At 41.6% G+C, this 18,458-nt stretch overlaps 1 protein-coding gene across 2 annotated transcripts in view; it reads right to left on the bottom strand.

The window, feature by feature from the left end:
- The window catches only part of LOC308416565 (protein UXT-like), a 115,362-nt gene that overhangs the window by 5,137 nt on the left and 91,767 nt on the right, over positions 1–18,458 (bottom strand). For both annotated transcript variants that reach the window (XM_080911602.1, XM_080911603.1), the window contains exon 2: positions 7,318–7,445. The gene's annotated coding sequence lies outside the window, so the exon portion shown is untranslated. The remainder of the gene's footprint in view (positions 1–7,317; positions 7,446–18,458) is intronic.

The following is an 18,458-nucleotide window of genomic DNA, read 5'->3' as shown; positions in this document are numbered from 1 at the left end:
GGCCAAAGTTCAAGGTCTCTTCTTAGATTCATCCAATCACTTAACTGTAATCCCCAAAGCAAGACAGGAAGCCAGTTGGACAAACTCCAAACTCTGTATCTCCATGTCCGATGTCAAAGTGGTCTTCAGATCTCCAACTCCTTTTTCATCTTTGCTGACTGTAACAAACTTCTCCTTGGTCCTTCTCCTGAATCTCACATATATACTTTCATTTATACCCTCTTTCTTCCTACCAGTGTTCCACCTCCTATTTCCTGCCTCAGTTCATTGGCCATCAGCTTTTTTTATTGACAGGTGATGCCTATAAGAGATTTTCACACAATCTTCCATGTCTCTCATTCTCAACTGTGAGTTTTTCAGTCATCAATACCAGATACAAGAGATGGCCAACTGCAAGTCTGTACCTACCAGTACTAGGAGTCCTCATTAGGATCCCTTTCCTAGATTCCAGGAAGTTTCCCCTGCATTAGATTTCCACACCACCTTCCATAATTTCCCCAATTACAGCTATCTCTGCCCACATTCTCTCCCTTCCCTCATCTCGTACCTTATCTGATCACCCCACTCCTATCGCCACCCACCCAGTATACACATAATATTTATTCTATTTCACCCTCCCAGGGAGAGATCTATGTGCCCCTGCCAAGACCCCTCTTCTTTACCTAACTTAGCAGCTAAAGCCCACCTATAAGTGGATATTGCATACCATATTTATTGTGTTGGGTCTAGGTTACCTCACTCAGGGTATTTTTCTAGTCCTATTCATTTGTCTGAAAATTTCATGATGTCATTTCTTTGGACAGCTGAATAATAGTCCATTGTGTATTTGTCCTTTAGATGGTATCCTTTGCCTTACAGAAACTTTAGTTTCGTGGGGTCCCATTTATGAGTTGTTGATCTGAGTGCGTGTGCGATCCGTGTTCTGTTCAGGAAGTTGGCTCCTGTGCCAATGCATTCAAGCCTGTTCCCTCCCTTCCCTTCCATCAGGTACGGTGCATCTGATTTTTTGTTGAGGTTTTTGACCCAGTTGGACTGGAGTTTTGTGCAGGGTATAAGTATGGATTTATATGGATTCGTCTACATGCAGATATCCAGTTTGACCAGCACTGTTTGTTGAAGATGTTGTCTTTTTTTGAGTGTGTATTTCTGGCCTTTTTTTAAAAAAAAATAAAAAAAGCAAGTTTCTACAGGTGTGTAGATTTATATGTAGATCTTTAGTCCAATTCCACTGATCAATATGCCTATTATGTCAATACAATGTAGTTTTTATTACAATAGCACTATAGACAACTTGAAGTCAGGACCAGTGAGAACTCTAATGTTATTCATTATTCAGGATTATTTTAGCAATCCTGGGTTATTGTCCTTATAACCTTGAAAAATGATCCTTTCATAGTCTTTAAAGAACTGTGTTGAAATTCTGATAGAAATTACACTGAGTCTGTAGATTGTTTTTGGTAGGATGGCCATTTTTACTATGTTAGTCATACTGATTCATGAGTAGGGGAGCTCTTTCCATCTTCTGACATCTTCTTCAATTTCTTTCTTCAAAAACTTGAAGTTCTTGTTATACAGATCTTTCACTTGCTTGGTTAGAGTTATGCCAAGGTATTTCATTTATTCGGAGCAGTAGTAAAATGTGTTGTTTCCCTGATTTTTTTTTCTCCCAATCCATTTGTCATTTGTATAGGAGGGCTATGAATATGTTAGCAGGGTGTATATGCTGAAGTTGGGGACTGGAAAAAAGCAAGGTGTTGGGGGACTGAAGTTAGAAGGGGAAGACCTGAGGAGTCCACAGGGAATGTGAGAGGGAGCAGGGAAGGTTGCCACGTGTGTTCTATCTCTTAGCTGGGGATTGGATCTGGGAAAAAAAGAGAAGAGAAGGTCTGTGGGAAGCCTACCTGATTTTCTGACAGATGTAACCCAAGGTTAAACCTGTGGTTTAACAGTGGGTATCTGCTGGAGTTCAGGGCTGGAGTGCAGCAGTGGCGTGGGGTGAAGGTGGTTAGAAGAGGTTAGTCTGTAGGGTCCACAGGAGATGTGGGCAGGGGAAAGGAAGACTGCAACTGGTGTCTTGTTGCAGAGTTAGGGAGGAGATTGGGGAGGGGTTGGATTTGGAGGGGAGGAGGGCATGGTGAGTGTCTTCAGGTAGCTTACCCATTTCTATGTTCTACTTGGCTGGTATATTCCCCATGAATGCCTACTGGAGTTGGAGGCTTTGACAATGGGGTGAGTTGGGGGGAGGGGGACTAGGGGAGAAGATCTTTGTGTTCTGTTGGAGATGGGATCAGAGAGGAAAGGCAGGCTGCAGTAGGTTTCTGTTTCAGTAAATATTAAAAAAATTTAAAAAGGGTTTATCTCTTTATCGGCCCTGAGGTCTCACTCCTCAGGTCTGGTTTTAGTTTGGAGCCGAGCACACCTCTGGCACCAGGTCTGAGCCACCCTACGGCCCAGCCCTGTCTGTGCAACTCCCTTCCCTGGTGGTTTTCTACTGCCTGTTCTCTACCTCTGCCCTGGGGTGTTTCTCTACCCCAAAATCCCACATAAATACAACTCTATAGCCCAATAGTTTTTCATAGAGGTTTATATATTCAACTCTCAATCCACAAACCCTCTACACAACAAGATTACATCAAATAGACAAAGATACAAACTGCCCTTCTATATGAGATACTAGATCTATGAAATCCTTAATGTTCATAGCTATTTAATGCCAATCAATATCACCTGGGTCTATCTGGTCCTTTGGAACCTTCATCTTGTCACGACCTCTCCTCTCTGTTCTCTGACCTCTCGTCCTCTGACCTCTTAGATGTCCCTTGCCCTGCCCAGTCACTGGCTTTCTGTTATTTTACTAATTAAAATGGGAAGGTTCAGGCAGTCACCTCCTGAGTACATAACTAGGCAGCCCTTCTTGGGGAAGTGGAATTAACATTAAAATACAAACAGCTTCAGGACAATCTACATTTCCTCCTTTTTGTCCAGTTAAAAAGTTTTTTTTCAACTATAACTGTTACCATTTTACAATTTATAAAGTATAAAGTATAAGATAGCCTTAACATCTAGCCTATCAATTTTGTCTAATAAATAAAGCACCTTTCTTCAGTGGAGGACAGATCTTGGAAAGACATGGGGCTCAGAATGGCTGCCAACTCCCTTAGCAGGTAAGAGAATGAGCACTTGACTGAGAAGGGGCATTATAGACAGAATTTACTGTAGTAACTAAACAGTAGAGATTCTAGAATGAAGATGGTTTGGGGCAAGAGTAAATTAGGAGACAAACTATATACTAATCACAGTTGGTAATATAGGAAAATTCATTAAAAACTGAGCATGCTAGTTTCATATATACTTAACAGCAAAAGTTATTTCTAGATAGATCAAAGAAGTGAAGAGAATTCTGTCTTCCTAATTAGTGAGGCTAATAATATATCCAGCTCCTTAAAAACACGTGTTTTGTTTTGTGTATCTTTTGACCCTCTCTTTATAGATCAATAATCTTTCAGACTTCCATCGCCCCTTCCTGCCGTGTAGTCAGCCTTGTCCATTTATTATCAGTGGGTCTTCATCCCACTGTTCTTCATTTATAATTTGCCTTTTAATTAAATAGTTTATTTTGTTTTATAGCACAAAAAACTGTTCTTCGGTTCATGATTTCTTTAAATGCTTATACATACAAATTTATATGATGCATGTCAGGTAGGTGCTGGGAATGGAATTCCTGACTTCATGTTTGTTAGGCAAATGCTCTGTCACTACAACTCTCTAAAATTCATAGCATATTATCTAGTAGGAATAGAAGATCATTGTATTACCTTCCATATTTTGTGATAAATACTTAAAACTTTAATCATCAAATGAAAATGGATTTTAATTTAATGCCTCTTAATTTTTTTGAAGCACACAGTATAAAGAGCATATTTGACTAAAATTCATGCACATGGAAACAGCCACAGTCATATAAATATTCAAAGAAAGACACAGAATGAAAAATTTGACAGTGCTTGGTGTTGAGTGGTTGGAGTAAAGATGAACAATTTTTCGTTTACCTATTCTAATATATATTATGGCCTCAATTAGCATCCATCCCTTCTTTGCTTATAAAAATAGAAACTCTTGAAATAAAATGAGAAAAAATATTGACTGTTAAATAAAAAGGAATTTATAAGGAAATAATCATAAGATGGGGAGTTGGGGGATGTGTCACATTACAGTAATTTCAGTTGATGGCATTTGCTCCCAAGTGCCTTAACATGATTCATCAGAACACTTGCCAGACCTCTGTGTGAGCAGATCTTCCCACAGTCACTCCCTGGGATCTCTCAAATGTCCTTTGCCATCCCCGTCTGTTTCAGTTCTGCTTCTGGGACAGATACCATTTACCTGAGTGAGCTTCAGCCAAGACCTCTTCCACAACACGCCCCTTTACAGAACAACCGGAACAGCTCCTTAAAATGAACTAATTTCATCTTCTCATTTTCAGTCTGTTTTCTAATTCTGTGAGTGTATACCGTGCATGGGAATTATACTCCTTCTACTAACTCCCCACCCCCTCTCCAACTTAGCCTCACTCCCTTCTTCCCAGATAGGCCCCCCTCCTACCTTTATGTCCTTCCTTTCCTTCCCTCCCTTCTTCCCTTTAACCCCCCCCCCCCCCGGCTTTTGAAGCTGTTTAGTCTTTTTAGTCTGCTGTCCATCTAGTCTGAGTGCCTTGGGTGTGTCATTATGGTATTAGAGTTTTCTTAATAGTTTTTGCTAGATTGACGCCAAAATATTTTATGGTGGTTTGAAGTCCTCGTCATAATTGGAACTGCCTTTGACACTTTAACTTCTGGCTACTGACGATAACATAATAGCAACCATTTTTAAAGCCCGTGTTTCCTGCTGGCGACTGGAAAGAGCAGTTGCCCAGCGTGAGCAGCGGTGCTCAGCTGAGCTGGATCTTCTCTACCTGCTTCCTTCCACACGTCTGTGTCTCTGGTGGACAGTATCTGATAGTGCTTGTCTCCAAGAGCCAGGTGGGTGGTGTGCCTTTACCATTCTCTGTCAATAAGCCAAGTTAACTGACTCAGGCCGGAGCTAAATGCCTGTTCCTAACACCAAAGCACTACAGGCCTTTGTTTTCACCAACTCTCATTTGAAACATACTAAACCCACACACTATTGCTGATACCAAACAGTGCTTACTGGCAAGAACCTGATATGGATGCCTCCTCAGAGGCTCTGCCAGAGCCATACTGATACAGAGGAGGATGCTTGCAGCTAACCATTGAACTGAGCACGGGGACCACAGTGAAGAAGCTAGAGAAAGGACTGAGGGAGCTGAAAGGTTCTGCAACCTCATGGGAAGAACAAAATGATCAACTAACCAAACCCACCACAGGTCCCTGGGACTAAAACACCAACCACCGAGATTGCATGGAGAAACCCATGGCTCCAGGTGCATATGCATCAGAGGATAGCATTGTCTGACATCAATGGGAAGAGAGACTTTTGGTCCCATGAAGGCTTGTTTTCCCAGTGTAGGGGAACACCAAGGAGCTGAAGTTGGAGAGGATGACTGGGAGAGGCAGCACCTTCATGGAGGCAATGGGAGAAGGAGTGGGGATGGGATTGGGGAAAAGGGCATAACATCTGAAATGTAAATACAGAGGAAAAAAAAACAGCTACAGCTTCCCAGCTACTTTGGGAGCCATTGGTTTCTGTAATGTTGAAGGCTGACATGACTGATAACTTGAGGGTTGGTTGATTACAGGGGTTCCACACAACATCTTAAAGTATGGTGTGCTTTGAAATTACATAAATGGTGTGTGTTCACTACAGAAAAATGAGAAGACGGATAAGATACAAACGCTATGGCTACTATCTTTCCTTTCAAAGGTTTTCTGTAGGATGCACATAATCACATGAACAAATTTGCATATTGAGATCTATTCTTGGGCTGGGAGGGGGTTTTCCATAGTAGAGGAACTGGTTAGCACGCTTCGAACCTTGAGTGCAATCTTCACCCACTGTATAGCTGTCTGTGTATCAACCTATCAAAAAAGTGTACTTTGCACATTTTAGCATTTCTAAAATTGAAAAGCAGTTTTAAAAATAAATGATTTACTTAAAAATTTTGAATTATGTCTGAGCACCATATTTTCCTGCAGAAACCATGAAACTGGAGTTACAGAAGGTGTGATGGAGTTACAGATGTTGGGATGGATTTACAAATGGTTTGATGGAGTTACAAATGGTGTGATGGAGTTACAGATGGTGTGATGGAGTTACAGAGGGTGAGATGGAGTTACAGATGGTGTGATGAGTTACAGATGGTGGGATGGATTTACAGACAGTGTGATGGAGTTACAGATGGTGTGATAATGATACAGATGGTGTGATGGAGTTACAGATGGTGTGATGGAGTTACAGACGGTGTGATGGAGTTACAGACGATGTGATAATGATACAGATGGTGTGATGGAGTTACAGAAGGTGTGATGGAGTTACAGATGGTGTGATGGAGTTACAGAGGGTGAGATGGAGTTACAGATGGTGTGATAATGATACAGATGGTGTGATGGAGTTACAGTAGGTGTGATGGAGTTACAGATGGTGTGATGGAGTTACAGATGGTGTGATGGAGTTACAGAGGGTGAGATGGAGTTACAGATGGTGTGATAATGATACAGATGGTGTGATGGAGTTACAGAAGGTGTGATGGAGTTACAGATGGTGTAATGGAGTTACAGATGGTGTGATGGAGTTACAGATGGTGTGATGGAGTTACGAATGGTGTGATGGAGTTACAGAGGGTGTGATGAAGTTACAGATGGTGTGATAATGATGCAGATGGTGTGATGGAGTTACAGAAGGTATGATAATGACACAGAGGGTGTGATGATGTTATAGACAGACTCTGGAAGAGCAACCAGTTCTCTTAATCACTGAGCTTCTTCTTCAGTGCCCAGTAGTTAATTTTAATAAATTCTCTATTCTCCTTTAAATTTACTATTAAAGATAGTGAGACAATAAAATGTGAAGTTGCTGAACATGAAGCAAAAGATTAACAAAACGTGGGTTTTAAAAACTAACATCTTAAAGCACAAAGCATACAAAGAGATGGGTTTTGTTTGGTGTTTGGCATCCATACAGCATTATGCACTTTATCCTTTCTCCATCTTCCTGATATATCCAGGCTGGTCAAGTTCATCTTTCCAGTTCTCTTCTCCCAATTTTATGTCACATTGTATTTTTAATGAAGAAGAAAATGAAAGAGTTTATTATATCCTTTTATGCAATGCCTTCCAAAAACTTACAAAAGTTGTCTCATACCTGTGACACTGAGAAATAGCAATCCTAATCTGGAAACAAAAGGCTGGAGGGATCTCAGAAGGCCAGTGGTTTTCAGTTCATGGTGGAATCCTGAATGTTGTTTCTAACAGCAGTGGAGGGATCAGCAGCTGTGAAGAAAGGACCGACCAATAAAAGGTTAATAATCACTCTTCTCCTGGGTTCCTTGTTACCTGGGTGGCTACCAAAAGGCTCTGTTCACATTTTGGGATGGGTCTTCTCATATCGATTAAAGCAATGAAGACAATTTTCAAGTGAGGCTCTCATCTCGGGTGACTGACATTTAAGCTACCACATACATATATGTATTCACTGGTCTCTGTTTCTACCCCTGCCCTTCCATTAAGATCCCTTCCTCCCCCTCAGTGTCCCCACACTCAGTGTCACACAGTGACCTACAAACATACACACACACACAGACACAAATCTCACACACACATACTATATACACATATACATACACCTATACTACACAACATACACACACACACAGACATACCACACACTCACCCACACCCACATACTATACATACATACTATACACATAGCTATATATTGAGAAAGAAAAAGAGAGAGAGAGAGAGAGAGAGAGAGAGAGAGAGAGAGAGAATGAGAGGATATGAATAACTAGCTTGTTGAAGTTCTTAAATATATGGCCACATACCACATGCGTCCTCTGATACCTCCAATTTTACTCCTTTTTTTGGGGCCGTGGTAGACCCTTACCATGAGGCAGTGGCTCAATAGTTTAGAAAGTGCCTTGGCACGAAAATTTCACCCAAATATGTGGCAATCAATAGTGTCAAAACGATTTTTCCTTTGGGCATCTAAACAGCAGAAACAGAAAAAAAAAAAAAAAAAAAAGTGAGTGAAGAAGCAGTCAGCAGTCAGACTTCATGAGTCAGCAGAAACCATGAATAAACACGGTCTGAGCAAACAAAGCCATGAGGCAGCAGAAAGATACACAGAGCAACGGCAGAAGTGACAGACGATAACCAGACCAGGTTGGACTCCCAGGAGAGAGCCACGGAGCAAGCCTGGCTCGAGGCCCACACTGGAGCCGGAGGTGCGGTCAGCTCGTGTGTTAGAGAAAGTGGGAGTGGTGATAGACAAGGCCACATGGCAGGTGTGTGGTGCTCAGGCCTTGTAGAGTCTGGCTGGAATCAGTGCCGCGGAAGCCAAAACCACACAGAGCCTGTGTTATGAAGGTGCAGGAAAGCCCGAGAGAGCAGAGGAAGCCTGTCTGCTGAGAGAAGCAGAAAAGCCGACACCAAGAGCACAGCAGGGAAGCAGAGGATGAGCTGAGAGGCAGAACTGTTTCTGGTTTGTGTCAGCCCTGCTCTGGGGGCCTTGATCAGAATTGGCCATCCAAGGTGAAGCGTTCACTCTTGCTTGTGTGATGACTTATGACCATATAAGATAAGCATACACTTGGGGGTTGAAGTTGTAGAGCAAAATTATGAATCTGTTTCAAAGCCTAGACCTAGCTTAGAGCATCTTAGCTGACTCTGTTTGGAAGGGCCCCATGGAGGCCACTGCATAAGGATTCTGGAAGAGTATGGTGGGAACATCTTTCTTGTTGATCTCTGAGTCACTAGTCCAGCATACAGTTGGTGTACATGCTTGTTGAATGAAAGCCCAGACCGATACCTTGGGAGCCATACTTTTCCTTGCTGTTGCCAAATACCTGGGATACTATTGGTTCCTGGTGTCAGAGGTTACCCCCTAGAGTCACCTAGTTCCTGTGATGAGACAGACATCATACTGGAAGAGTCTGGTGGATTAGAGCTGTTTACCTCACAGCAGTTGGAATGCAGCGAGGACAGAAGAAGCTGGGGACAACACATGCTAAGCATGACTCCAGTGACCTACTTGTCTAACTAGTACCTACCTTCGAAAGTACCACTTCTCAGTAATGCCATCAAATTATGAACCCACCAAAGGATGACTCACTAAGTCAGAGTCCACATTGCTCCACTTACCTCTCAGTGACTGAGTACACCAGCTGGAGACCAAAGTCTCCTAACACATGAGACTTTTTCAGCTAAACTACAACAGCACCTTTCTTCCCCAGGGCGGAGAACACTGGTGTAGGCTGATGACGGAATTGGAACTCTGGGGCACATGGCAGAATCAATTCAACTAAGGGAAGAACTCTTTAGAGCAGCAGCCAAGGGAGCCAAAGGAAACTGAACTGGGCAACTATTCTATCCTCTGCCTCTGCTTTTGTTCCTTTTATTCTCTCCTGTAGCTTTCTTCTACCTCTTCTGGTAAGATGGACCTGGACTAAGAAAAGAGGAAGCAGGAGGCATGATGCTTGGGCTGTGATAACATCTTGGCTCTGACTCAATAGCTGAGCTGCGTACTTGGAAGGCACAGCGTGCTGTGCATGCCATGTAGGGCTCTGAATTCTTATCCCCTCATCTTCCTAGCCTAGGCCCTCTATGACATCGCATCTCTCTTTCCACATTCCCTTAGTCACTAAGTGAGGCTGGTACCTGAACAGACAAACATGCAATGTCCCTTTCTTTATCTCCCACTAAAACCTTAGGATAAAAGGCAGCAGTGTCTAGTGACTCTTTTGTAAATCATCTTAATCTTTTTAACACATGTTGTGCTCCATGGCCATGAGCTAAGTATGCATGAAATACATCTGCTACTGTTCCTTTTTAAATTAGGACTTGAAACTGAGCATGCTCAGGAATGGGCATATACATATAGGTTCCTTGAGTAAAATGCCTATGGTGCTTCTACTCCAGGAGAGCACTGCTTTATAAATTGCTCCCACGCTCATTTTGCTTGCTGTAAAAATGAAGCTTCTTCATTTTTTTGCCTTGGGCCTTGCTTTTGCCAAGATGTAAACCCACTGTGTTACACGTTCCTGTATCATGGCCAGTGAGACCGGAGAGGAAATAGGGATGAAGGAAAGGATGAGAAATTAGGAAGAAATGGACATATAGGACTGGGATCCCAAGAGGGGTTGTCTTCAGGGGGTTATTTTAGCAGGAAGTTAGGACTTAAAGAACAGTACTGATTTCTGAATTGTCCAGATTTCAGTCCTATGTGAGGGGCACTCTGAGATCTTGGGGACCCTGGAAGCTAGAATTAGTGTATAGCTGAGGCTGTGGGTTGTGTGCTGAATGAAGTATACAGCCTCTGGAGAAAGACTGAGCCAGGTTACCACTTGTTAGCTGTATTTTGAGGGATGAGCTTTTTAATTCTTCTGGATTTTAGATTTTTATATATGGGATAAAAAATTTACTTTATGGGATCATGGTGATTAAAAGAAAGGCAGTCTATATGTTGTGTGTGTGTGTGTGTGTGTGTGTGTGTGTGTGTGTGTGTGTGATTATAAAACTCAGAGGTTATGGTATTTTTGTGCATACTAGTAACAGTATCATGTTAGAGTCCTATCTTCTATACCAGAAGCACCCTGATCTCATGTCAGGAAGCCTGCAGTCTTCCCCTTCGGGGACTCCCATTGAGGAGTGGGTGCCGCTGTTAGTTTCTAAGAACGCAGAGGGACTGACTAGGAAAATCCCAAAAGCTGACTTTGGCAAAGTTTATTCACAGTACCTACTGCCCTACTTCTGTAGGCCCGGAGAGTAAAGTGTGATCCTCTCCAGCTGGACCAAGAAATGACACAACAGATCAGAATGACTTCATGGAGCCACCTTAAGCACTGATGTATTTGCCTTTACCTCTCCATCTTCGATGACACAGAATTTCACAGTCTGACTTTCTGAACACTGCCCTCATAAATGCACACGCTGTCTAGCACGGAAAACCGGTGACTCACTGTCACCCATCGCCTGAGATGTCTATTGGTGTCATAACAAAGTATCCTAAACTTGATGCTTAAGCCACACAGTGTTTCATCATTTTACTCTTCCGTAGGCTAGAAGATCAGGGCTGTTGCACAGGCAGAAATCCAGTTAGTTATCCACGGGGCTCAAGTCCTTCCTAGAGGCTCCGGAAAAAGCAACCTCTTTCTTGCTGTTTTAATCTTCTAGAGGCCACCTACTGTTTTTGGCTTTTAGGTCCCGTCCATCTTCAAAGTCAGTAGTGAGAGGCTGAGTCCTGATATGGAATCATCCCAGTCTCCATCCTAACATTTCCCTACACTGCAGCATCAAGGGCTCCTCCTCCCATTGATACCTAACAAAGCCATCCTCTGCTACATGTGCAGTTGGAGCCATGGGTCTGTCCATGTGTGCTCTTTAGATAGTGGTTTAATCTCTCGGAGCTCTGGTTGGTATCACATTGCTTTTTGTGTCATGGTTTAAATATGGCCCTTACAAAAATCATGTTGAGAATATAAACACATAGATTTGCAACACTCAGGAAAATATAATCTGAGCAATAAAGATAATAAAACTTACATTCAAATAATGTAGTTTTTATTACTACACGTATCAAATGTGATTGGCAATGTATTTCTTTCACAGACTCTTTGAGAATGAATTGCATACCTACTTTTTTATCATTTAATATAAAAGATACTGAATGTTTGCAATTTTTCCAACAGTAGAACCTGTTTTCAAATGCAACAAATTGGAATTCAACTTCATACCACTTCTGGTCTCAACACTAGACTTACAATTTTCAAAATTACACATCATATTTTTACAAATCCCTGAGTTATCTATTCTCTGGAATTTTTTGGCATATTAAGATATAAACTAAATTATATGGTCTACTTTATTTCTTTCTACAATTATTCATGTATTTAAGAAAACATAATCATGGTGGTATTATTGTAAACAATTATCATGGATAAAAGAAAAAGAGACTGTATTCATTTGCTTTCTTTGGTTAAAAATCTCCCATGTCAAAACAGAATGTGGTAATGGTGACATTAGACCATTAGACTGGAATCTACCCATCAGCCCCATGATTGGAGTATTCTGTCCTAGTTTCCCCCAGTCAATCAGTTCTCTCAAAGTTTTGCTTTTGACTGGATACTCATGAGAGCCTTTGTAAGAACAAATGAGAGAGTGCAGTGTAACTCATCCATCGAGTGAGTAATGTAGGAGTCCCTAGAGAAGAAATGACTCTCCAAACAGTCATCTGTACCACAGACAGAATGTCATCCGAGAGGAAGTCAAGGGTTCTGTTGGAAACGAAGCTGGTTGGGTCCTGCACACACACACAGCAGAAGCTGTTACAGAAAAGGGAACCATTTTACCATGCCGGTGATGAGTTAGGAGGTGGTGCAGTGCTTTTGGAATCATTGCTTTCAAAGGTCCTAGGAGTTAGGCTGTCTTCTGAGTGTGCCTTGCTATGCAAATGTTTGGCTCCACGAAAGCCAATGTGCTACTTGCAAATCCATACAAGTCCCACGTTTGATTCTGTAAAGGTGATAACAACTTTGAACAATTTTAAGCTTGCGGCGAACAGGTTGCTGTGCCAAAGCAAATTATGGTGCCAGCAAAGAGTAGAATAAAAGCAAAATCACATCTGTTTATTTTTTTTCCTGCTTTGTTTTATGAAACGGGGGTGCCTTGTTATACTTCTCAGTCTAGTCTCAAATTCCTGAGCTCAAACTATCTTTGTGTCTTGGGCTCTCAGTGGTTGAGACTATAGGAATATGGTTTCATCCCTGATATGGCTTATAACTCTTACTTCGGCCTCTCCAAATTATCTGTTGATTAATGCTCAAAGAAGGACATTTAAAAATAACCATTGTGCTGGGGAGATGGCTCAGTGGGTAAGAACATTTGCTATGAAATCATGAGGACTTGAGCGCAGATCTGCTGGACCGGTGTGAAAAAGCAGGGCCTGGGCACATACTGTAATCTTAGTGCTAAGTAAGAGCTGAGCCAATAGCTTGAAGGGACAAGTTTTTGCATTTGTTATCCCAGAAACAGTAAGACTAATGTCTGTCTGAGTCGGTTCAGGAGCCAGAAAGAGCCCTGGCTTCTTAGCTGGGTACAGCTCAAGAAGCAGTTTGCTCTTCCTTAATGGGATGGCTTTGCTACAAGAACCAGAAGAAAGTAAAGAAGGCATTCTTAGCTCCGGTCCAGGGGAAAGCCAGTCTGGCAGAAACTCTTCAGTTTGCTCAGCCAGGAAGCAGCAATCTACGTAAACAGGAAGTAAAAAAGGCTGGGGGAGAGGGTGGTGGTTAGTTGGCAAGAAACAAGAGCTGACAGCAGATGGGTGTAAGTGGTTACATGCAAAAGAGTCAGATGCAGGTCCACGGCTCTGCATGTTACATGCTCTACTGCTGTGCTTTAGAGGCCTTGCCTCACAAAGGTGTTTGTGCTTTGTGTGTGGTCCCATTCGCAAAGGGGGGCATCTTTGGACACCTGGTCTTTGCCAAATATCTGCTAAGTGGTTTAATTTTATTTAATTATCTTAGAATTCTGTGATCATGGGTTAAGTTGAAAAGTTGAAAAGAGAAATGGACTCAGAAGGAGTAAGCAACTTTGCTCAAATTCACATACATTGTATCATTATATAGGCTTTGGAAAACTGTCTTTTCTGAAAACAAGTAAGGAAGATCTACCAAAAGATGTGAGGTCAGTGATGTGACTCTGGGTAAAGATTCATACAAACCAAGCCTGACATCTGAGTTTGATCCCTGGAACCCACACGAGGGAAGGGGAGAACTGAGTCCTGTAATCCTCAGACAGCTGTGGCATACATGTGCCCTGCGCCAGTACAATAAGTAAATGTAGTAAATCTACAAAAAAGGTTTTAAAGATGTATCCCCTATCTCCATCTCTGTGTGTGTGTGTGAGAGAGAGAGAGAGAGGGAGGGAGGGAGGGAGGGAGGGGGGGAGGGGGGGAGGGAGGGAGGGAGGGAGAGAGAGAGACAGAGAGAGAGAGAGAGAGAGAGAGAGAGAGAGAGAGAGAGAGAGAGAGAGAGAGAGAGAGAGAGAGAGAGAGAGAGAGAGAGAGTCCTGCTGGGAGTTTGGTACCTCATCTGTCAGAAGCACATTGAACTGGAAGAGGAACTTTATGTTTTTGTTTCTTTATGAGAAGTGAGTGGCCACAGATAACGTTGCTGAGAGTATCCACTTCCAAGTACAAAATAAGAGTATTTAAGAGTAACAAATAAATGGTCACACCCTAAAAAATGATGTATTGAAGAGAAAGTTGATCAAGGAGAGAGAGAATAAAGGGTTGGGAGGTCCCAGAGAATTGATATGAGCAGTGTATCATATGAACATTTCACAATGACATGACTGTTTAAAAAGATTTTAAAAATTACATGCATGTGTGTATGTGTCTATGTATTTATGCATTTGTGTGTGGGTACTTGTGGAAGCCAGAAGAGAAAGTCAGATCTTCTGAGCTGGAGTTCCAGGTGGCGTGAGCTGCCCAGCATGGAATCTGGCAACCAAACTGTGCCCTGTGCAAGAGCACTGCTCGCTCTTACTGCTGAGCCATCTCTTAGGCCCCCCACAGTATTTCTAGTCTGACTATGCACTAATAAGTCTAATATGCACTAATAAAAAAGGAAGAAGGAGATAGGCTCTATTTCTAAGGATGATAGCAAATTGCCGCAAATCTGTTGTCACTTTCTGTAGGCCAGGTGTCATGGAAGCCAGACTTCTGATGGCTCTAGTAGAGAGTCCTTCTTTACCTTGGCGAGCTTCTGGTGACTTCAAGTGCTCTTTGCTTTGTGGTAACATAACTATAGTCTTGGTTTCCATCTCCACACGTCCTTTCCCTTTGTCCTTGCCTCCATCTCTTCATATAGATGCTTGTCCTCGGCTCTAAGGCTTACCTGGATGAGCTCATTTCAAATCCTTAGATTATAACTGCGAGGACCTGTCGTCCAAATAAGGTAGTATTTTCTGGGGCTAAGTATTAGGACCTGAACATATTTTCAGAGCCGACATTCACCCGTATATAAGGGTACCATTACTAGAATAAAGGTGCTGGTTTCATAGCACTTTTAGAATTGGGAGAGATGTCTAGACCCACATTTGCAATTCTACTTCTACATACTTTATTTTAACAAAGTGTTTAAAGAGATTTATTACAATAAAGTCAGTGAGTCATCACTGGAGAAGGAAGGTTGGTGGAATAGGCTTATATGGACCAGAGACAAAGTAAAACAGGGAGACACTGTTGACATTTACTTATGTTTTAACAGAGATACATGCATGCCTGCTAACCTAAGTGATAATTCATAAGTTTAGGTGGTAACATTTTTAGAAAATAGATAGGAACATACAAATACGGTATTATAGAGACTTTTACAAGGAACAAAATGTTCACTGTAATCCTTTTAAAAGGCTTAGTCCATTTTAAAAGATCAACAATGAATTTTTTTTAAATTAAAAGAAAAGTCCCTCTCCTAATGCTAAAAACATGAGAAGTGCTTGCTGGTATTTGTACTTCATGGATCTGGAATAAAATGGTCCAATGTTTTAAAACACTGTACAAGGCTTAATTCTTTGATTTAGCACCAAGTAAAACAAACATATATTTCATGGAAGATATACTTGGTGTTTTCTTCCACAGCTCACATTCTCCTACTTTTGCTAGCCTATAGTATATAAGGGTATAGCTGTGTCCCACTAAGGAATCGAAAATGATCAAGGCTTTAAAATGATTGTTTAGGCTGGATCTGGTGGCCTACCCCTATAATTCTGGCATTCAGGAGGCTGACACAGGAGAATCATGAGTGTGAACCCATCTGTGTTCCAAAACAAGACCCTGTCTCAGAAACTAAGGGCTGGGGATGTAGCTTAAAGGTTGGGTGCATGTCCAGCACCGAGAGCTCTTTGCCATGGGTGTTTGAAGTCAAATTGGGGTCCTCTGGTAGATCAGCAAGTGCTCTTAACTGTTGACTCATTTTATCTAACTCCCCAAACAAGTCACAGTTTTAATATACTGATGGATGCATCCTTTTATAGCAAATGGAAAATTCTGGTATATTGAAGATCCATCTAAGGACAAATGCAATCTTCACGACTGCCTTAGATGCTTTTAGTGTAAAAGCAGAAACAGCTTCGCAACTTACAACTGATCTACAAATCTAGAAAATTACATAGTATCTCTCAAGAGGATGTCCTCTGGAGTTAGAAAACACCCTTTTGGGTGGACTCTAAAAGTCTCCAATTAGATATTTGCCCTACGTTATATGCAACTGTATAAACTTTTCCAGAAAAATTTTATTAATAATATTCTCATTGAATAAAAAGTTAGATTATTTCTAAATGATATTTTAATTTCACTCAAAGATTTTAAAGAAATTAACATCTCTGATATTTTTGAATTGTATATCCATAGAAGAGAAATGGATACAATATGATGAATGATATTAATAGAGCAGTCTTAGTGTCTGACTCTATTGGCACGGCCTTCCTAACATCTGTAACACGATCAGTAGAAATAAGTATTTCTAACAACCCATTTATGCTGAGTCTTAAAAGAAGAGTTGGTAAATGCAGATGAGGAACTCCTGCTCATCCTACCTGATACTGCTTTTATCCTCAGGGAGCAACAGAGGCTTTCTGGACTGTTTATTTCTTGTAAAGCATCTTCATGGCTGAAGAGGTGGCTCAACAGTAAAGAGAACTTGCTCTAGCAGAGGTCCAGGGGTTGTGCTCCCAGCCCTCTTTGGCTTCTGTGGGCATGAGGCATGAATGTGGTACATACACATACAGCCAGGTAAGACACTCATACACATCAAAATAAATGAATCTTTAAAAAAAATTAAGAAGAAAGCAGACAGTCTGTTTGAGTTGGTTTCTGTTGGAAGTCATCAATCTCTTGATGGCCATATCTGGTCGCCTTCCTTAGACTGAGTCAGAAGCTTTCTTGTGAAGTCATCAAAGCCTACAGGGGAGGGTTGAATTCTATGATGTGCACGTGGCTGGAGGGATCTAGGAAGCAGTGAAGCATTGTTTAATGACCTCAAAGGGCACATTTGGGCTTTTCACTGTGTCTGTCTGGTAAGTGCTATGTGGGGCTTGTGCCTGTCAAGTCTCTGGAAAAGCATCCAATAGCCCGCTTCACTGGGTGAAGTAGTTTTCCAGCTGAGTTATGTGTAAATTAATATAATCATGCCCTGGCTTTAAAATTTTTTTTTTAAAAAAATCTCAGCTCAGATTCCTTCTTTGCTATTTGTATTTTCAGGCAACTTCCTGAGTTTTGGGTAACACGTGCATTTCCAAGATTTTAAATTCTGAACCTGGTAAAAAGATCTGGTAAAAACTTTGGCCCCAATTCTCACTAGCACAAACTGGATCATGTGTTTATTTCTGAACCAGTTACAGTCTCCCTGATTGGGAAGGCCTGGATCAGGTATCTACCACTGGCTGGAGAGACTAGATCTTTCTACAAATGAAAATCAAGATGTAGTTATCAGGAAAAAAGGCAGTAGAGGCAGATAGGGAGAGAGTCGGATTTTTAGAATTTGAAACTTTAATTTTTGGTTTCCAATAAGAATCATTTGAAGGTTTAAAAATAGGCCTAAGTGTGAGTTTTATTAAGAATCAAAAAGTAAATCCTAATACTCATCCTTGGTGACTATAGTCTGTTTCTTCACTTGAACATTTCATGACTCCAGGTACCTAGGCAAGGGAAGGAATCTAAGGCTGAAATTTTGTGACTTTCACAATAAATTCTCTTCTGGACAGAGTGATAATATTATCAGGTATTTGTTGCTTAAGTGCAGATTCCTTGTTTTAAAGAATAGAGATGTGTACTCAAGCAAGTCTGTCCCGGCCACCACATCTCGAAAACTCAGGTGCTGGCAGAATGCATGATTATCATTTTGTACTTTGTGGCACTGGCCAAAGCCAGCTGGATTTTTGCTACACTGACTTTAACAGCTCTGCACTCATGTAACTCAGTGCCGTAAAAGGCTATGTTTTACTTGGCTCTGATGCTCTAATAAACTTACAGGGACTGTTGGCCTGAGGAGCCAAATGCTGAGCCTGTCCCCACACGGCTCCTGCTGTGTTCTAGTCTCCTCCTCTCCGTCACCTCTCCTTTTCTTCTTCCTGTTCCCTCACCTCGTTCTGTCCTCTTCTCATACTCCCTGATTGTTTTGACAGATCATTTGATTCAGACAGTACATCACACATGAGGCCTAAATTATGAGTAAATTCCATTGACGTCAGGCCATTTGTACACCCAGTGAATTTGGCTCAGCTTTT

The sequence above is a fragment of the Micromys minutus genome (genome assembly GCF_963924665.1).
Source record: "Micromys minutus genome assembly, chromosome: 2".
Classification (NCBI taxonomy): Eukaryota; Metazoa; Chordata; class Mammalia; order Rodentia; family Muridae; genus Micromys; species Micromys minutus.
Note: the sequence above shows the minus strand (reverse complement) of the source record. Positions and strands in the feature narration are given on the sequence as shown.